The sequence below is a fragment of the Bubalus kerabau genome, chromosome 10 (assembly GCF_029407905.1).
Source record: "Bubalus kerabau isolate K-KA32 ecotype Philippines breed swamp buffalo chromosome 10, PCC_UOA_SB_1v2, whole genome shotgun sequence".
Lineage (NCBI taxonomy): Eukaryota > Metazoa > Chordata > Mammalia > Artiodactyla > Bovidae > Bubalus > Bubalus kerabau.
This window is the reverse complement of record NC_073633.1, coordinates 67,624,024-67,646,160: the sequence shown is the minus strand read 5'-3', so window position 1 is coordinate 67,646,160 and position 22,137 is coordinate 67,624,024. Positions and strand designations below refer to the sequence as shown.

General features: G+C 42.8%; 1 protein-coding gene and 1 non-coding gene across 9 annotated transcripts in view; one reads left to right on the top strand and one right to left on the bottom strand.

Annotated features, from left to right (window-relative positions):
* Positions 1–22,137, top strand: part of SEMA6D (semaphorin 6D) — a 58,490-nt gene that overhangs the window by 8,902 nt on the left and 27,451 nt on the right. The window lies entirely within an intron of this gene.
* TRNAH-AUG (transfer RNA histidin (anticodon AUG)) lies at positions 15,113–15,184 on the bottom strand. Its single transcript has one exon. It is a non-coding gene; the product is annotated as a tRNA-His (tRNA).

The following is a 22,137-nucleotide window of genomic DNA, read 5'->3' as shown; positions in this document are numbered from 1 at the left end:
CCTACCCAGTTACTTTCTGAAGTGAAGGGCATGTTGCCTCCCCTTGCATAGAACACAGTTGCCTTCCAGACAAAACCTAAAATAAACTGTCCTGGCTCAACTTGCCTAATAATAACAGCTAGCCCTCACCGTATGCTTACCAGGTGCCATGACACTGTGCCTGGTACTTTATGTATATTATCTGATTTAATCCTTATGCTACCCCTGAGAGTGGAGGATGGATGAGTAGCTAACTCAGCATTTATTAAGTGCTTACTGTGTGCTTGATACTCTTTGAAGTGAATATATTAAATCTTCTGGTCAGAATTCTTTGAGGTGGGTGCTACTGTTATTATTCCTGTTGCACAGGGGAAAACAGGGATGGCAGATTAAGTAATTTTACCAGGGTCAGACAACTAATGAGTACTAGAACCAGAGGACTTGGGCCCGTGAGAAGCAACTTAGTACAGCGGTTAAGGACATGAACTCTGGCACCAGCTTACTGGGGTGTGAGTCCTGGCTATGTGATCAATAAACTGTGTGATTTTGTGCAAATTACTTAACCTCTCTGAGCCTTAGTTTCATGACATGAAAGGTGGACGATGATGAGTGGTAGCCACCTGGTAGGGTGTTTGTGAGACGTACATGAATTAATATTTGAACGGCACTACTTGGCCTGTAGTGAATACTATATTTATCTCAGTGTCTGTTAAGTAAAAGTAAATGCAGTCTGGCTCCAAGGCCCATGCTTTCAGCCCTTATACTATGCAGTCTTTTCACATGTGGTTCTGTCATATCTCTTTGACTGATATATAGACCTTGAAGCCAGTTTTACAACCAGCTCTCCTCCACCCCCACACACTACGCTTGCCACACATTCAGCCAGACTGCAGAGGGGAATTTGGCAGGGGAGCTCCAAGGCCCTCGAGATGTACCCAGACCTTGATGCCTAGTTGCCTAGCCCTGACCCAGATAGCAGCCATTTCAGATCCATGATGTCAGAAATCTGGCTCCACGGCTGGTTGGGCTGAAGGACAAAATGTAGGTGATTGGCATGTGTTCTATGCTGTTTGCCCTCGAGGCCAATTAAAGCCTGAATAACATCATGGAAAATCAAGCCCGTTGCTGTCATACCCACATCTTGGATCTCTACCAGTGGTCCTCAGACTTTAAAATTGACATGCAGATTCCCAGGGCCCCAGCACCAGTGGGTCTGTGTTGTTGGGTCTGGCATGAGGTCCCAGCGTTAGCATTTTCAGCAAACTCCTCAAGTGACTCACATTCTATGGTACCTTGACCACAAATGGGGAAATGATGCTCTGGTGTAGCCAGAGTTTCTCAAACCTCAGAGCACCTGCAGTTTGCCCAGCATCTTGTAACATTCAGATTCCCATCCAAGCAAGGTGCTAGACATCAAGACTAGTGTTGGCAGGCCACTGGGTAGTAGGTTGCAAACCTCTTGCCCACAACACAGGGAGAATACATATGAGCTAAAGGCAACCCAGCCAGCTCATGAAAGAGTCAAAAGAGTAATAAAATCTGCTCAAAGCTGAAGAGACTTTTTTTTTTCTTAGTTTGCAAAGGATCCTCCCGGTGAGCAGAAATTAAGAGAGAAAAAGGGCATTCACTCACTTCTGCTGACTGGCGTATATCATTTCATAAATGGAGTCCTGGTCCAGTATTCGTAGCAACAGTCTTTGATTTAATGATAAACTGAGATAAGGGTAATCAAACTTCATGCTTCAGGGCATTAGGTGATTGCCTGCTGCGGTCAGGATGAGATCTTTTCCCTTGTGCTTTGCACAATTGACTAGATGCATTTGAGACAGGCCGCAGGCTGTGCTTGCAAGAGCTGGGGCAGGAGGTGTGAGCAAAAAACGCCGCTGAATGAGACCACGTGGGAAATGGCATTGTGTGGGATGAACAACCCCATCATCATTTGGCCTCATCATTTTTGTTTCATTTTAAGATTCTCCATACCCTCTGTGTATATTTCTATAAACCACATGATGAAATCGGCAGCTTGCTGTGTCTGGAATGACTCAGACTCCCAACTTTGGCCAATAGTGGGCTCTCTGAATGACCTAAGGAAAGCACTGTCCCCCTCGGAGGCTCTGGCTCCTCATCTGTGGACTCGCAGTTAAAATGAGCATCACATAAGACAGTGTTGATAAAAGGGCTTCATAAAAACCAAAGTACCACTCAAATGTAAGGGATCATTATGATACAATGAATTATACTTTATGGAATCACCATTTATCACAATCATAATATAGCCATCTCATCTCTATGTAATGATATCATACATAATGACAGTGAGCATTTATTGAGTTCTTCATTTCTGCCAAGCACTAAAGAGTTTTATTTACATTCTCTTATTTAATCCTCATGTCAGCCCTTTGGGGCACATGTTTTTTTTACTCCCATTTTTTAGATAAGGGCACGGATGCTCCAGGAGCATCAGTTAGTTTCCTGTTGCTGTTGTAACAAATTACTACAAACTTAGATGTCTAAACAACAGGGATTTGACCTGACAATTCTGGAGGTTTGAAATCCCAAATGGGCTTCACTGAGCCAAAGTCGAGGTGTCAGCAAGGCTGTGTTCTTTCCAGAGGCTCAAGGGAAAAATCCATTTCCTTCCCTTTTCCAGCTTTTTAGTAGGCTACCTGGTTTTCTTTGCTGTGGCCCCTTTCTCCAAACTCAAAGTTAGCCATCCTATGACTCTGACTTCTGCTTCCATAATCATGACTCCTTGGATTCTTCTGCCTTCCTCTTCCACCTTTTAAGGACCCTTGTGATTACATTGGGTCCACCCATGTAATCCAGGATAAATCCACCTATTTTAAGATCCCTTACTTAATCACATATGCAAAGTTCCTCTTTCCATATATTACAGTATATTCACAGATTCTCAGGATTGGGCATGGACATCTTTGGAGATGAATGGGAACGTTATTCTGTCCACTACAATTATGTACCTGCTAGGAGCACACAGTGGCAGTCAGAATTCATGCCCAAACCTGTCTGACTCCAAACCGCGTGATGTCAAACCACTCACAATAAAATCTTGATTCATTCAGTGAAAGAAATAAAATGATAGAATCTAAGTAGTGAGGAGGGCCATGTTACTTTTATAATATCAATTGGGGGCTTTTAAATCATTATAATAGTAACAATAAAAATATTAACCTTACTGGTCTTCATGTCCTACTTTGTCCTAGGCATTCTATATGCAGTCATTCACTTTTTTCTTAGGAGGGTGAATATTATTTACCTGAATAACTGAATTGAAGGGTTCCTAAATCCAGCTGTCTTTCATGGGGTGACTAAACAAAGACAGAGTGGGGGACCATTTTGGAGGACTATGCTGCTGCTGCTGCTAAATCACTTCAGTTGTGTCCAACTCTGTGTGACCCCATAGACGGCAGCCCACCAGGCTCCCCCGTCCCTGGGATTCTCCAGGTAAGAACACTGGAGTGGGTTGCCATTTCCTTCTCCAATGCGTGAAAGTGAAAAGTGAAAGTGAAGTTGCTCAGTCGTGTCCGATTCTTTGAGACCCCATGGACGGCAGCCTACCAGGCTCCTCCACCCATGGAGGATTTTCCAGGCAAGAGTACTGGAGTGGGGTGCCATTGCCTTCTCCGTTGGGGGACTATACAAAGGTGTTTTAATGAAGTTACTGGTTCAGCAAAGGATGGTTGGTCAAAGGTGATGGAGATAACCAGGCTCTCCTTTGCTGGCTCTGACACTGTCTCTGGGCCAGTCGGATATGGTTCCTCAGGTGACAGTCACCCCGCCCACTCACAGCCAAGACCATCTCCAATTTATGAGGCTTTCGTGTCCTCAGAGGTCAATCAGGAAATCAGATGCTGTGTTTGATAGGAAGTGTGGGAAGTTATCAGAGATCTCTCCCTCACTCTTTCCTTGTCCTCTCTTCTTCTCTGCCACACACTTAATAGCTAATTTGTGAGGCTTAATGTAATTTTAAAGTTCAAAACATGGTCCCATCACTGAAAAGGCCATCAGAGCAGTTTAAAAAGGAGAGGACAGAGCTGGGAATCTGGAAACCTGGCCTGGCATCACTATTAGCCAGCCAGCTATCTCTGGACAAAGCCCTGGCCTTCTGTGCCCCTAGTGCTCTCTTTAGAACAAAGTGAGGTTGGGATGGGCATCAAAGAGAATCTAAATGATTTCCAAGTTTCTTTCTAGTAGTAGCATTCCTTAATGTTATATCTATCTTTGTATTTTAATTGCCACATAGTATCACATCTATTGGTGATTTCAAAAAATATGAACCCACCTCATGAATGTGTATATAACCATCTGTACAAAGACACACACACACACAAATAGCCCCACTTCTCAAATTTATTATTGCCATTTACATTTTATAACACTTTGCCCTTTTCTTTCAGGATTACTTAAAACTTCATTGCTGCTAATATAGTTTTTATACTCAATTTTCAGAAATATATAGATAATATTTTCAGTTAGCAGTAATTGCACCTCATTCAGCTCTCAGGGGTTGATACGCTACCATGGCACAATTTCCCTGTAATTTTCAGTTACATCCCTGAAGAGCCATTCCCCATGGAACACGTAGGACAGGCAGGGAAAATGAGTTTCAAAGTAGAGAGGCCAAGCCTGATTGGTAGAAAGCTATTGCATCTAGTGTTGTAGAAATGTGTGGGGCTACATCTAAGGTCAGGGAGAAAAAGGATACCTTGACTGATTTGCAGAGTCTTCTATGCGAAATAGAGAAAGTGCATGGTAGTCTCAATACAGCACATTTGCCATCTTTGATTTAAATTTTTTTGAGACATTTAGTCCCTTGGACTGCAAGGAGAGCCAACCGGTCCATTCTGAAGGAGATCAGCCCTGGGATTTCTTTGGAGGGAATGATGCTGAAGCTGAAACTCCAGTACTTCGGCCACCTCATGCAAAGAGTTGACTCATTGGAAAAGACTCTGATGCTGGGAGGGATTGGGGGCAGGAGGAGAAGGGGATGACAGAGGATGAGATGGCTGGATGGCATCACTGACTCGATGGACGTGAGTCTGAGTGAACTCCGGGAGTCGGTGATGGACAGGGAGGCCTGGCGTGCTGCGCTTCATGGGGTCGCAAAGAGTCGGACACGACTGAGTGACTGAACTGAACTGAACTGAGACATTTATCTCCCTTAAAACACTCATAGGTGCATGCTAAGTCGCTTCAGTTGTGTCCAACTCTTTGCGACCCCATGGACTAGAAATCCGTCAGGCTTCTCCGTCCATGGGATTCTCCAGGCAAGAATGCTGGAGTGGATTACCATGCCCTCCTGCAGGTGATCTCTACCCAGGGATCGAACCCAAGTCTCTTACATCTCCTGCACTGGCAGGCACGTTCTTTATCACTAGCACCACCTGGAAGCCATCCTCATTAATGATCTCTGTATAGGTTGACGAGTATTTAGAGCAGATGCCATCTGGCGCGATGTCTCAGAACAGAGCTTGAATTATCTGACCTGTGAGAAGGCAAATAAGTAACTCAATGGATAAGTAAACTTGGTAAGGATTACTTTTGCCAGTTCTTTCCATTTTCTTTGTTGTTGTTGTACAGTGACTAAGTTGTGACCAACTCTTTGCAACCCCATGGGCTGCAGCACGCCAGGCTTCCCTGTCCTTCACCATCTCCCGGAGTTTGCTCAAATTCATGTCCATTGAGTTGGTGATGCCATCTACCATCTCATCCTCTGTTGTCCCCTTCTCGTCCTGCCCTCAATCTTTCCCAGCATTAGGGTATTTTCCAAAGAGTCGGCAGTCTTGGGCAGAGAATGGGACCACTACGATTAGCTTACATGGAGGAGACTGGTTTATTATTGAAAACATGTACAAAATCAGCATTTTGTTACAAACTATTTTCAACTGAACAACAACAGAATTTGTATTTATACTTTGTTATATATGCATGTTGTATACACGCCGTGTAACATTACATAAACATGTTCATGAGGGCTTACAAGCTAGAAAACTTTGGCATTTGGCCAGAAATATTTTTCTGCCGTTATGAAAAAATTTTGCATCCCTGGAACAGCACTATCATTTAATTAGGCAGTTTAAAAATGTAAAAACTATGGCATTGGTGGGCAATGCTACAAAAAAGTGGACAGGATATATCAAATGAATTTGCTCTCATATTTTTTTTTCTTTTTTTTCTTCCCTATGGCTTGTTTTAAATGAGACGTAAGATACCCCTGCCAGATTTACACTTTGAAACATCATAATAAATACAAGCCATAATTAGGAAGCCACTTCTATCTGGAGAGGTAGAGACAGAAACATTAACTCTCTTCTCTTCAGTTCTGAGACAAATGTGAGTCGTCATCATGAATGTTACCCACATTTTTGCCTTTCTGTCCCTTAATGAAATATATTGCAGACTACCTGAGTGGAAATCTCAGCCTGGAGAAGTCTTCCTTCACTCTGAGTATAGTGTTCAGCCTCTTTTCCTGTTACAGTAATGCAGTGAATCAGATCCTAAAGCCCCATAAAAGATAGGTGAGGAGGCTCCTCCTTTACCTGTCTTTATCCAAATTTGCAATAAGCTATAAAATTAACCACCTAGATTTTCAATATCAGAAATTGCTACTTTCAGGGTTTTATGACTGCATTTTTGCTCACCAAAGTGAAACTTCACTCAGCCCTTATCAGATAAAAGTCTCATTCCTTAAAGGCAGGCCGTAGCCCTTGCTCCGCTGTTTTGTGTATAGCCAACCTTCCAAAGAACTATTAGTCTTCAGGAGTCCAAACAGTCCTAAAGGCAAATTCTGTCTGATGTGCCACTCGACCTCTTGGAACCTTGTTTTCCTCACTGGAAAATCAGGATAATATATCTCCTTCATTCACAGTTTGATGTTTTGAGGTCTTTCTTCAGGAGAAATATATGCAAAGCACTGAGCATGGTATCTGACATAATAAAACTCAACAAATTGTTGTGTTGTTATTATTACTTCTGTTTTCAAATCAGGGATGCTTGGCAATATATGAAATACTCGCATCTGAAGTATTTTGTAGTTCTGCACATGGATAGGCTCTGTAAAATATATCTGGATAGCTACTTCTAAACACAAAGAGAAAAAGAACATAAGAGCAGTTCTGCTAAGAAGCTGGCATTTCTTGAGCACATAAAAGTATTGTAACACTATCACATGTAAAGCTCGCTGCTCACATTTTGGACATGGTACTGGCAACTTACTTATGCTGGGGCTAGGAAATTTTTTGTGTTGTGAAGTATTTTCAGATTATGAATTGTGTCACTTAAATAATGGACCAAGTTCTCAGGGTGACTTACTGTATTAACTCAACCTGTCCCTGGGTCTGAGGTGTAATTTTCTAGCTGCATTCTTTCACTCATTCACCTACACATTCATTCACTTATCCACATGGTAGATCATTTTTGACCTTATTCAGCGTTCAAAGAGATGTTCTTCCCCTTGGCCTTCAAAGAGTCACAGTTTAGTAAGTACTGACATAACTGCAGCCAGGATCAGTTTCATGGATGTGTTACTTGTGCACTCACACTTGGCCCCATGCCCAGAATGTGCTGCTCTAGCCATCTTGAAATTCTTAATAATTTTTGAATAAGGAGCCCTTGTTTTCATTTTGCACTGGTCCCTGCTTATCATGTAGCCTTGCCTGATTGCTCCTTTTTACCAATGCCATTTATTCTGTAGCATCTGAGTAGATAGACATGAGTTGGAAAGAGGCATGTTTTCTGGCTCTGCACACTCAGGCAAGGCACATAATTTCCCTGGGTTCTCTCAGTTGTAAATTGAGGCAGAATAGACGTGGTGTTCAGGGCCACTGCTAGTAATCTGCTCACTTCAAGAGAGTATAAGACATGAGTGTCAAATGATGTCAGGCCTGGGTTTGGGTTATAACTGGGGTGACTAGACTCTCAAAATTATGGTATGGGGATTATATGAGATCAAAAAAAAAGTAGAAGTCAGGACTCTTCTTGAGAAGTTGAGCTGTATAGCTAAAACTTTTGACCTCTAGACTAGGCCTACATGCTGTATGGTGATTTTATAACATAGAATCAAATTGATTCAGCACTGGAATTATTCTGCTCATTTCATTTGGATCTGTCCTTTCCTCTCGATAGATTTTATGCTGATATCCCAGAGGAGATGTAACTCACTCCAGGACTTTTGCCACGCTTAGAAAAAAAATCTATATCTGAGACTTTAAAACTCTAATATACAAATATTGGCATCCTTGAGAGTTCTCTAATATACTGCCCCAGTTTTGTATATTACAAGGTGATAAACTATTTAGCCAGCCCACTGGCATGGGCCACTGACCAGTCAAAACAGACCCCACAATGTGGTGCCAAGTGAATGCTGGTTCTGGGTCTATTCTGTGTAGTCTTTTCTTTAACATTTTTATTGGAGCATAGTTGCTTTACAATGTTGTATTAGTTTCTACTATACAGGAAAGTGAACCAGCTATATGCATACTATGTCCCCTCTTTTTTTTATTTCCTTCCCATTTAGGTCACCACAGAGCACTGAGTAGAGTTCCCTGAGCTATGCAGTAGGTCCTCATTAGTCATCTATTTTATACATAGTATCAATAGTGTATGTATGTCCATCCCAGCCTCCCAATTCATCCCACCCTCCCCTTTCCCCCTTGGTATCCACACATTTGTTCTCTAAGCCTGTGTCTTTATTTCTGCTTTGTACATAAGATCGTCTCTACCAGGTTTTCTCAGATTCCACATATATGCATTAATATACGATGTTTGTTTTTCTCTTTCTGGCTCACTTCACTCTGATGACAGTCTCTAAGTCCATCCATGTGTGTGTGCTAAGTCACTTTGGTTGTGTCCGACTCTTTGTGACCACATGAACTATAGCTCACCAGGCTCCTCTCTTGATGGGATTCTCCAGGCAAGAATACTGAAGCGGGTTGCTGTGGCCTCCTCCAGGGGGTCTTCCCAACCCAGGGATCAAACGCGTGTCTCTAATGCACCTCCTGTGTTGGCAGGCAGGTTCTTTACCACTAGTGCCATCTGGGAAGCCCAGGTCTATCCACGTCTCTCTACAAATGACCCAATTTCTGGGTAGTCATAAACTTAGTTTTAACTTTCAGAAAAGGTGCCCCTCTACTCATGGTGGCCCAAATATCTAGTTCCGTGGTGACCCAGTCTCTCCAAGGTTCAAGAAAGAGGCACCACCAATGAATCTGCATTTACTCTGTGTGAGAACCATGGTTTTTCTGGTTCAGTCATTATGACACTTCAGAACACTTGCAAATTCTGTATTAAAACTTATAGCTGTTGAATGGGAAGCATGGATTTCAGGTATACTCAGGTTTTTTATCAAGTTGAGGTACCAACTTGATAAGTAAATACATATTAAATAAAGACTATCAAAGAAAAACAACTTTAATTGAGATGTGGCAATTATCATTTTTAGATGGATCTTCATTTCTGCCTGGAGCCACCTTCCACTTGAGCAGATTTTAGATCACAAGAGAATTTGGTGCTCCAAGTATCTCTCATCACCCACCTAAACATTTACATCATTTAAGTGGACCTTTTCCACTTTACAAACATATTGTTGGCCTGTTAAATACAGAGATGGGAGGCTGTTCTGTAATGTGAAAGCCCACAAATATCTCCAGGGTAAGCCACAGTACCACGAGCCAATTAAAATCAAAGTCTTGATGCTACAGACTTCATCGCTTAAATATTAAGGAATTTTTACTTTGACACTGATCAAGAGGTGTTAATGTAGATTCTTTTAAACAACTCGATTTAAGGTGTGTATATGAGAGAAAGAATAGTAATCTTTTTGACTTTTGAGAGCTGGAAATATCATCTCTTTTGGCCTCCTAAAAGTTACTCAGTTTAGGGGTTGTTTATTCATTTATTTTAATTTAATTTAACCTCATTTAATTTTAGTTTATCTTGGTAGAGAACATCTCGACTTCTGCCTGTTTTATTGTGTGTGTGCAATAAGATGCTTAACTTAGGAGCCTTGGAACCAAATGGGAGTTTATACTTTAGCTCCCAAGACTTTTCTTGAGCCCCTAATGACTGGCTGACTGATGTGTTTACATTTATATTAGTGTTGAGTGGGCTGATTCAAAAAGGGCTACAGATGGAGCTGATGTCTGACTTCTTGTTGCTCTAATACCTAGAAGCAGAATTATGGAATTATCTTTCTGTACTATGGAATTTATTTTATGACTAAGAAAAATGGCTCAATGCGACCAAATTCTGAAATGGAGTCAGTGTTCCTGCAGCCATTTATCTTTTAAAGTAAATTGTAAACAGCTCTGCTTGGACATTAGCTTAGGAAAATGTGTACTTAATGTTTGGCTACACACACAAATAAAAGTATGTTTAATGCTTAGAATGGCACTTATGTGGCTCATGGTGAAGTAGGCTGATGACCCCAGCAAGAAGGCTGGCAGAGAAGTCATCCTTACTTCTTGCCACTCTGCTCACCGGGCTATAAGAGGATGTTTGAAATTTGAGTGAGCCAGGTCTTTCTTCTGCATTTTCCTGTGCATGTTTTTAGGATAGAGAAAGGAGACCTTAAAGCCAATGTTTAAACCACCAGGGTGAAAATGGGTTTGGCTTTAAATATCCAAGGACACAATTGCAATCAGTTATTCTTTTGCTTTTACTGGCATGCGTTTGATCACTGAGAAGTCTAAACCAGGTTTTCTTTCTCCTATGTGACTAGAATTCTTAATTTTTAATGCAGAAGACAAACACCATCTTACTAGCACCAGGAGAACAGCAGTGATTTTGAATTGGGATGGATTTTTGTGAAAATCATATTAAAGTTCACTTTAAAAGTAGAAACTGCTGTTGCTGGTTTTATTTTAGCACTTTATATTTTGGAAGCCTAGGAAAGAAAAAACTGAAGGTTAAAAGTGGGGGAGGGGGGCGCGGTGGCACAGGGTGGGAAGCAAAGCCAAAATTATGATATGCTAACTTAACCGAAATCTCTGAATTACCTCCATTTTCTTTTATTAGATGCCCAGAGTGTAAAAATGATATATAAAATTATAGAGGACTTATTTTCTAAGACATTATCATCTAAAATAATGTTTTAAGAGACAGATTCCACAGGATCCAAGTATTAGTTCTTGGCTTTGGTCAACAGGTCAATAATTGCCTTCATCAGGAAAATGTTTAGCTTATTTGGGTTGGAGAGTGACTTTATATTTTTAATGGATCATTGCTCAGTCTCTCCTTTTATAGTGTTAAAAGTATTATTCTTAAAAGGGAAAAATCCTAAAATAGCTTATTTTGCCTTCATACCCTTTTAACATTTGTCAATATGTATCTCTGTTTTTATAGAGTTGTAATTAACGAACATATAATTTTACACTCTGATTTCCCCATTTGGTATCACATCATAAAGTAAGGATTACTGGTCTTCATTATTATCATCTTAGTGGTTGCATGATATTCCATGAGCCTGGTATAATGCACTTTTATTTTTACTACTTCTCCATGTTAAATAAGCATCTTCCTTGTTCTTCTGTAGGTCTTTTGCTTAGGATGAAGTGAAGTAAAAATCACTGAATCGGGGTTAGTATTGTTAGCATACATGGATGGGAGCATGTGTGCACACACTGACAAACTGTTTTCTAAATGTTGTAATTTTTTTACCCTGCCATGTGTAAATTAATTCCAATTAACATTATTATCCTTCAGAAAAAAGACATGTATTTGCCTTTTGTAAAAGGTACCTTGTTGATTTAATTTGCATTCCTGATTATTAACAAGAAGCCTGATTTTTTTTAGAAACTGAGACAAGACCTTTTAGGAACAAGTTTAGTCCTGCTGACACCTAGACAGTCTGAAGGCTGGGAATTGTGTGAGCATCTACATTCTGACCAGCAGCTTCCTGTGTCTCTACCATATACTCAGCTCTGACAGCTAATTTCGGTCTTCAGCTGGACCAAGAGGAGAAAGCAAAACAAAGCAGTATTTCAGGCCCCAGCGAGTACCTTAAAGGATCTAGGAAAGAATTCTCCCCCAAACATGCAGTATATCAATTATCTAGCTTCATTAGAGACCATTGCAAAACTGAGTGTTTAAAATAATTGCAATCATTCATCTGACTCAAAAAATCTACAATTTGAGCAGAACTCAGCACTGCTCCACTTTAAATCAAGTAAGGTGACTCAATTATGAGCTGGAGGATCCATTTCGCAATTGGCCCACCCATGTGGGAAGCCCATGTGGTTGCCTATAAGCTGGGAGATCAACTAGGGCTGAGCCTTAGTCTCAGAGACTAACCCACAGTCTAGTCTCTCTCTACATGGGCCTCTTCATGAAGGCCTGATTTTAAACAGCATGGGCTCCCTCATACTATGGGGTGTGTGTGTGTGTGTGTGTGTGTGTGTGTTCAGCCGTGTCCAACTCTGAGGCCCCATGGACTGTAGTCCACCAGACTCCTCTGTCATGGAATTTTCCAGGCAAGAATACCGAAGTGGGGTACCATTTCCTACTCCAGGGGATCGTCCCAACCCAGGGATGGAACCTGAGTCTTTTGTGTCTCCTGCCTTGGCGGGCAGATTTTTTTTTTACCGCTAGTGCCACCTGGGAAGCCCCATACTATGGTGGCTGGGTTGAAAAGTATCTGAAGAAACAGAAATTGGAAGCTGCCCACTCATTACCTTCTGGACCCACAGGTGACAAAACATCAGTTCCACCATGTTCTTCTCTATTCAGGCAAGTCATATCCTAGACTCAAAGGAGGGATCTATATACCCACTTCTAAATGGGAACGGTAGATGATATTTGGGGACCATATTTTTGAGAGGCTAAGAATCTAGATATTTGAAACATCATAGTCTGGGAGGTATTATAGCATTGATCTCTACCCCTGCTTTCTAGAATACTCCAGGAATGAGTTCTCCAATTGTTTAACTCACCTTTCCCACAGCAGGGAATTCAGTCATTGAGTTGTGTCTCTTCACTGACTTTTCCACAAGCAGCATTCCTTCCATTCCCCAGCCTTCCCTAGGAAGCCAGGTCTCGGGGCTTTTAATCATCTGTGTCATGGCTCTTTTCTTCTAAGACAGATATTAGAAGTGGGCCTGAATATGTGATGCATCTCAAAAAAAAAAAAAAATAACAACTTTAAGTATATTTGGTGCATTTACACCAGTAAAATGTTTAGCATCTGATGTGCTGGCAGATTCCAAGAGAGAATTTAGAACATAGAAGACACTGAAATCACCAGAGGTGGTCTTCAGGAAAGATTAGATTATCACAGGGCCGGGAACACAGAAACAGAGTTATGTCAATAACGATACTAACAGCAATAACCATAATAGCTAAGACCACTTATTTGCCTGCACACTTTTCAAGGTTTTCTGACTATTAAGCCTGTAACCTTTAAACAGTCCTTTAAGATAGTCTACTTGTTCTCTATTTTTTACAGGTACAAGGCAAAGTAGGTTTTCCAAGGTCACATAGCTAATGGGTGGTAGAACCAGAATATCCTTAAGCCCCATTTCCTCAGTGAATTGTATGAGGGTGTTTATTCTCAGGCACAGTGAGAAGATGGGCTGTCGACTCATGGCTCCTTCTATGGGCTTCCATATTGACCCCCTTTTTGCAGCCGTTTCTCAGGGTTGAGATGGAGTATGGACAAGAGTTTCCTCTCTGCTGTTTTCTTACTGGTCATTGATGATAGAAAAGAAAAGAAGCAGACGAGCCTTCAGAGGCGCAGACTTTCCTTCTTACGTGCTCCCTGCCACATCCATGCTGCCTGGCCTGCTGGACATTTCCAGGAAGGGATTCTTAAGGAAAGCTTTCTTTAACCCTGGAGACCCAGGAGCAGAGGGACCTGGTGGGCTTTCCACCTCAGTTTGTGTCCACACGGGAGGAGCACCTGAACAAGAAGGTTCCCTGATTTTGGAGGTGGGTCCCCATTGCACCCCTGCCCTGTCACCTCGCCCCCCCAACACACACACACCAGAAGCAGCTTGAAGACTCTGATGCTGGGTCAGAGATGGTAAGGAAGAGGCCCCGGCCACTTCAAAGGGGGAGGTAGGAAGAAGAGGTGGAAACCAACTCCCAAGGCTTAGGGAGACAGGATTTTTGCTCCCTTCCTGCATGAAAGTCCTCTTATTATTTTGTTCTTTAATAAAATCTTGTATTTATTTGCTGCAGTTACCTGCTAGGTCATTAGACTAGAAGAAGACATGAATGCTGTTTACATCGTCAAATAACAATAATAAAAGCAAGCTAAAAATACGACTATGCTTTTCTTAATAAATTAAAAAGTCCCTTTCTCTTCTCCTTTCCATTTCTTCTGCATTATCTTTTTCTGGTGTCGTGATTAAGACCACAGACATTGGAGTCCAACTGACTTAAGCCCTGCTATTTAGTTTTGTGACCTGAGGCAGATTACCTTTTTATTTTCTTATCTGAAAATTTGGGAAAATAGCACCGGCTTCCTAAGGAGTGTTTATTAGCACAGTGCCTAGTATTTCCTTAGCATTCAACCATGGCTTGTTGTGCTCAGAATCTTCTCTGCTTTTCCAGTTTCTAACATGTGCGTGTTACTTGGAACTCCAGGTATGTCCCATGAAAATAAAAGAGGAGTATATTACTAGGCAAGCCCTGCTGTCTTAGAGAAGTGGGCATGGGAAATATTTCATGTAGTGGCCCGTGAACTTATTTCCACTAAGAAGTCTCAGATCCTGCCTTCCAGGAACTCACTCTCATTAGAAAGAAAGACAAACTCGTAGATGGTCAGTGCAACCTACCATGGTCAACCCACAGTCAAAATGGATGGAATGTTGCAAAAAGAAACAGAAAAGGGTTCAAACTGGTGAAAAGTCCTAAGGAATGAGTAGGAACTTGCCATCAGAGAAGTCATGGAAATGGTCCCTGGTCCAGAGAACAGCAGGAGACGAGAGTCGGCAGCCCATCAAGGCCCTCAACTTGCAGAGTAGCTGCATCCAGGGAAGGAAGGAAGGGAAGGGGAAGTCTCTCAGTCGTGTCCGACTCTTTGCGACCCCATGGACTGTAGCCCACCAGGCTCCTCCGTCCATGGGATTTTCCAGGCGAGAGTACTGGAGTGGGTTGCCATTTCCTTCTCCAGGGGATCTTCCCCACCCAGGAATCGAACCCGGGTCTCCTGCATCATAGGCAGACACTTTACCATCTGAGCCACCAGGGAACTCAGGGAAACAGGAAGGTTAATAATACTCATCTGAACCAAAGCAGAAGCAATGTCAGTGTACCGTGCTGTTGCAGACTGGGACTAAATAAAGCACTGATAATAACACTACTACTTCACACGTATAGCACCTTTACAATCTACAGAGTATTTTTACGCTCACTTTCTCACTTGTCCCTTTAAAAAACCATGGTGAGTTAGTCAGCAGTGATGCTTCCTTATATCACCTCCATAGAAGCACTGGGCTGGCCTAAGAGCGTGGGAGGCTGAAGAATCTGACACGTGTGAGTGGTAACCTTGCCCTGGGATCCCTCTGCTCCTCTGGCCTCCATTTCTTCTCCCTTGGGCAGGCTGGATGCTGCAAAAGACACAGTAAGCAGAGAAGGAGTAAAGGATCACTCGAGACAGAGCTTAGGGCCTGGGAACTTTGGATTAGGGCACCTCTGAAAGGAATGCCCCCACCTCCCTTGGCTTGAGGGTCATGCCTGTTGGTGGCTGCTACTTCTTGATTTCCTGCCACCCTGAGGGCTGTCTGGGACCTTAGCATGTAAAGCATGAAAGAGGCAGCTCTCCGTCCCCCAGCTTGGTGTAGACACAACTTTGGAGGAAATTATGAGGTCCCTCCTGACTTTCTTCTCCAAGTACCACTTACCAGTTCTCTGCTAAATCTCCTTGTAAGCCCACTTTTGTCCCTGTATCCTTTATACAAAAGACCTCCAACCCTCCATCTCCCCTGAGTTTTTTATCTTTCCTTTTTATCAAGGAGCTCTGAGTTTGTGATAAGGGTGGATGGTAAAAAGGAAAGCCAGCCACACTTTTCCCTCCAAAGGTAAGCAGGCTAATTTCAACAGTGTTCAGCCTGTTTGCATGAATAAAGCACCAATTATTTTTCTATACCTCCCCAGGATGCTGCCTGGGACAGCGGTAGAATTGTGGGCCCCAGCTCCAAGGCATTAATCATTAAAGGAAATAGGTCAGAGAATATTGCTGGAACATTATTGAAAGTCCTGTATATCTATCCCAGCAATAGTAAGATCAGTGGAAGTCCCAGTCTTCCTGTGGTCAGATCAGCAGTTGTAAGAGACCACCTTCCCCACATACTGCAACATCATTCAGTGTTGCTGTGTATCTGTTACTTGGTGACTGGGGGTAACCTATTGCTAGCAGTTCACCATGAGTGGGAAAGGTGCTCTTCCCAGATTTTGTAAGTTTTCTTTTTTTCTTCAAAAGATACAGAGTTGCATCTATCAACTCATCTAATCAATAGCCATTAAAAAAAATAATAAAACCAAAACCTATATGGTACCGATGAGCCTATTTGCAGGGCAGGACTAGAGACGCAGACTTGGACATAGTGAGGAAAGGGGAGGATGGGACCAATTGGGAGAGTGATATGGACAGTTTACAATACCATGTGTGAAACAGATAGCTAGTGGAAAGCTGCTGTATAGCCCAGGGAGCTCAGCTCAGTGCTCTTCGATGACCTAGAGGGGTGGGGTGGGGGAGTGGGAGGGAGGTACAAGAGGGAGGGGACATATGTATACAGGTGGCAGATTCACTGTTGTACAGCAGAAACTAACACAACATTGTAAAGCAATCATACTCCAATTAAAAACAAAACAACGATGTACCCACCACTTTTTAAGGAATATATTTATGGATGTAAAGGACATAGTCTTCGCCCTCAAGGAATTCACAGTGTGAGGCTGGGTGGGGGGAAAGAATATTGAGAAAATAAGGAAGTTTATTTATTCTATTTTTATTTTCTATATTCTATATTTATATAGATACATTTATCTATATTTATTATCATGTACATAGCATATTGTATGCTATGTGCTCTGATAAAAGGCGAGCCCAGGTTTTGGCAACAGGTGGAGGAAAAGAGGGGAGAGCCTGGTGGGACGTGATCTCTGATTAGAAACGGACCCCATGAAGCAAAAGGGAGGACAAGAAGGGCGCCCGAGGTGATAGGCACAGCATGTGCAAGGCCGACAGACAGGAGAAACAGTGTTGTTTTTAGAATTCAGTGAATTCATACACCCAGAAATGGGGTACTAAAAGAGGTGTCCTCTAAGAGAAGTGAGATCCAAATGCTGACCTCTGGACCTTTTGGGTCCTCATAGTCGTAAGCTCCTTGGACAGCAAGGAGATCAAGCCAGTCAATCCTAAAAGAAATCAACCCTAAATATTCATTGCAAGGACTGATGTTGAAGCTGAAACTCCAGTACGTTAACGACCTGATGCAAAGAGCCAGTTCATTGGAAAAGACCCTGATGCTGGGAAAGATTGAAGGCAAAAGGAGAAGGGGGTGGCAGAGGATGAGATGGTTGGATGGCATCACCTACTCAGTGGACATGAATTTGAGCAAACCCCGGGAGATAACGAAGGACAGGGAAGCCTGGCGTGCCGTAGTCCATGGCGTTGCAGAGTCAGGAGAACTCTGTTCAGTGACTGAACAACAACTTGTAAATTCACTGAATGTCACTGTGGAACCTGGGTTTTCTTTTTCTATGCAAATCCACTTTGAGCCTCTCTGACATTAGCCACTGAGGTGATAGAGCAATGAGCCTGGAGACAGATGACCTAGAAGCCTGACCTGCAGCAGTTCTTGAACTCCTGGTCTCTACAATAAAGATTGATTCACTCACTCAGCAAACATTCTGTAAGTAGATACTGTGTACCATACAACACAGTGGTTGTGGTTGTAAAGATAAAGCAGAGAACAGAACAGACGTAACTTCTGTCCTCATGAAGCTGACATGTTGTTCAGTGGAGATAATTTCTGTCTTAAACCTTTAAGGACCAAAATAGATAAGGTATATCTGCTTTAAAAAGTGCAGGATGCTATAAAAGTGAACAGCCCATGGCCCGTGGTCTCTGGTCTGGGATGACTGTCACTGAGAGCTGGGAGTTCCTGATCCCTGCCTATATACACAGAAGAAGTTAGTGAAATACCTCCAGCAGATCAGCTACCAAGTACCTCTAGGAATGCAGAGAAGGGCTAAGAAACTTAGTGGTTCCTGGCATATGTGACCTGAACTTCCCACAAGCATGTCCCTCAATTTAAAGAAGAAATTGAAAATGATCTTTTTGACCAGAGGGAGGGCCCTCCCCACCTCACCCCTGGGTCCACAAGCTAGAGATCAGCATCTAAAGGCAATATTTCCCAGACCACATGAGTGTGAGGGGGAAAAAATGCACCCTCTGCCTTTCCATCTGGCTTGGAGTCAGAATGCCAGATCCACACACGTCAGCATGTGTGGAGACGCGTCCTGTGTTGAACGCATCTGTCGGTTTGTACTACAGAGCCCGTTTGTGGTTTGGTGTTACAGATCAGAGGCAGCGATCACAGCTCTCCTGTCTCGGGGTTCAGAGGGAGCATGTGCGTTTTGTATCCTAGGCAACGCCAATGCTATAGGAAAAATCTACAAGTGTGAATTGGGAATTCTGTTCCTTTTGGTGAAGAGCCCTTTTCAACTCAGGCACCTAAGTCAGAATCAATAAAACCTAATGACTTAGAAGGACCTTAGGGATCATCGATGTTCTAGCCCAACCCCTTGTTTATAGATGAGGAAACTGAAGCCAGAGGAGGTGGGGCCTCTGGGCTCCTAGAGAATCTAGATTTCTCAAGCCCCTGTTATTGCCAGGTGTGTTTGATATGTTTGATGTTTGGGGTGAGATTAACATCCCCTCAGGTGAGTCATAAGGAGAGGCGAGAATAAATGTAAATAAAGGTCATATAACACTTGAGGCATAATTCTTTCCAGCAATAGTTTGAACCACACAGCCCTTCCTCAAGGTTGTGCGGTTAGCCTTGCACCTTCCGGGTACTCACCTGACCACAGAACAGGATCAAAGGAGCTCAGGGCACCTCACCTCTTTAGGCACCTCACCCAGTCCTCACAGCATCTTTCCCTGAGAGGAGCGGCTAATTCTCCTCACTTAACAGGGAGACAAGCACAGAGCAGTTAAGCAGCTTGCTTCTGCTGCTGCTGCTAAGTCGCTTCAGTCGTGTCCGACTGTGCGACCCCATAGATGGCAGCCCACGAGGCTCCCCCGTCCCTGGGATTCTCCAGGCAAGAACACTGGAGTGGGTTGCCATTTCCTTCTCCAGTGCATGAAAGTGAAAGTGAAGTCACTCAGTTGTGTCCGATGCCCGAGGCTAATTAAGTGGCAAAGCTGGATCTCCTCCCCAGGCATTCTGGCTCCAGAGTCATGTTCGCAAGTTGGTATTACACTGCTCAGCACTCACTCAGGCTCCAGCCCAGAGGAGGAAGGACCTGACTGCTCATACCCTCTGGGTTTTTAATCGATTTGGTAAAATCAAAAATTGGCATCAATTTACATAGACTCCCATTTTGCTTCTGTGAACACAGAGGTTTCTAAAGCTCATAGATTCAGAGCCCAGACAAAGGGCTCCAGGTGACTCCCAGGTAAACTGACTCTGGCCCTGACTGAGCCCTCACAGAGATTTCTCTGGCCATAAAATTCACTTGGGCGGTTTATTAGTCCAGGACTGCTGGCTGAACCCTCACTGAAGACTTAATTTGCATCAGTAGAACAAAAGAACATTTTTTAGAAGTTGTTTTGAACCGATTATAAACTAACAGGAAATTGCAACAGTAGCAGAGAACCGTGTACTTTTCACCCAGGAAGTGGATTTTTAAAAACAAGTCACAGTTCTTGAATGGAATACAGATAATAGTAGTGCTATGCTTTAGATCCTTCTGAACAGTTAATGATCATTCTCTACATTTCGCATAGACAAGCAGCTGTTAACTGTGTTTTCAAATAGTAGGGCAGATACAAAGGCATCTGGAAGCCATAGTGCTTGGATCAGGAATTTTTGGCTTTACAAATAAGTTTAAAGTGCACTTTTCTTTCTCTTGGTTGTTAAGTTTAACCCTTCTATAAACCCTTCAGCAACTGTTTTAAATCATGACATCACCTAGGAACCTCTGGTGAGGGGCCTTGCAGAAGATGAAACAGGAAGACATGAGCTTCTTCATGTTAGAGTGAATCCCTGCCATGGGCAGGGCTGAGCAACGTAGATCACTAGACTTCAATGACATCTGGGTTCTACACTAGTTTCACGACTCCTGGACCTTAAGTCCCTTAATTTATCTTCTCATTCTTTCCTAGGAATAGGAGCAGCAACCCATCCTCAGTCCTTCCTTGCCTGGGTATTTTTCACGTCCTTTGAAAATCCTTAAAAAAAAAAAAAGAAGAAGAGGCACTGTGGAGGATACTGAAAGCTATGTCTCCATAGAGGCAGCATCAGACATGCCAGTAGAATCAGAGCAAACATGCTCTACTTCTGTCATCTCAGCCTGGAGGGAAGAACCAGGCACGGGCCCAGACCCTATTATACTGAACTGAATGTCATGGCTCAGGCCATACGGCAGCCTCAGCAGGTCAGCTGCTAGAAGAAGCCAATGTTCTAAAGACAGGCTGAGTCCCTTGGCATCTCAGTCATCCCTTGGAACCCTGAGCTCTTCCTTTGTCTAGAATGGTTCCTTTCGTGGAGGCCAAAGGGGAACAGCCAAGTCGGGCTGGGACCACACATTTGGAGGAGATAACAAAGGAAAAGCTTTTCATGTCTCTTGTCACTAGTCAGCCTTAAAAGCCTTGCGGTCCTCCTTGAAGAAAGGACACACCATTGTGTTCATTTCGGCCACAGCAACCTTCTGCTTTCTCTCTCTCTCTCTTTTCAATTGTAGATGATTCCTGTGTTTTATATTTTCACAAAGCTAGTTCTCATCCTGATCTCTTAAGAAGTTGATGTGTTTTGTCGTCTGCCTGGCTAGCAGATAGTCTCTGCTTAGATTGGGGCTCATCCTCTCATTCGTTTCTTGTGTTATTTTCACTTTAAATGAAGATTGTTTCTAGAGTGGTTTAGCTTTAAAAATGTTACCCAATTTGAGTTAGGACGGACAGGCAAGATCTTGCAGGCAAGTTGTCACTGGAATTATGCTCCCCAGAGCCATGGTTCTGATCAGAGGTTGAATTCTGGGATTCCTGATCAGATTTGCTTAGAATTTGGCAGAGACAGGTTAGATCCTGTTTTCTGTCCCTTCCTGCTCAATTCCTTTTAAGTGCTATTCCTTTTTGAATTATTAATATTTAGCCAGAAGCATTACTGATGGAGATATTGTTATGCTTTGCTTTAAGAAAATCTAGGTTTAAAGGGAAAATCTTACATAAGAGCTGCTTTAATTTTCAGAAAACTTCTTTAAATAGCCAGCTTTCCTCATGCATGTAGAATATAATTAAAATAAACAAAACTGACCCAGCTTTTAGGAAGACATTGATTATAAAAGCAAGGCATTAATAAAGAACACAACAGGCTTCCATACCCCACAGGGTGCCCTTTCCTGCCTTCTGTGGTGTCTGCTGCCACCTTTCCTTCTCTTCTATCAGAATCTAGCCCCAAGGAAAGATCTTATAAATGTATTCATACTGATTTCTGGCTTATGTTATGCTCTAGCACTACATACTTCATACCTGGAAAAAAGGCTGTCAGCCAAAGAAAAGAATTTCCCATTGTAGAGTCTCCAGCATCAGGCAGCCATTAGGCGGGCTGGTTTTTATTTTATTTTTGCTTGTTGGGTAGTGGGGAGTCAAATAGACTTCCTTTTCTGCCTCTATATGCCCTGCTTTTTAATCTCAGGAATAGCTCTGCTTTCCTTTTCTTGTACTAGGAGACTGTAAAATGAGGAGGAATTTCAGTGTGGGGGTTGGAGGGCGGTGACAGAAATCACTTGTCTTGGCCTGTGTTGCCCATCCCTCCTGGATTAAAGAGCAGTTTGTTAATGATGCGAAGGTGTGAAAGGAGGCATCTGTTGCCATTAGTAAGAACCTGTTGGTTGGAGCACCTAGAAGTGCCCGGGGCTGATGAGGCTTATGTACCAGTGCTGTCGAGGAAAGTAGTAGACCCAGGACTTGGTGAT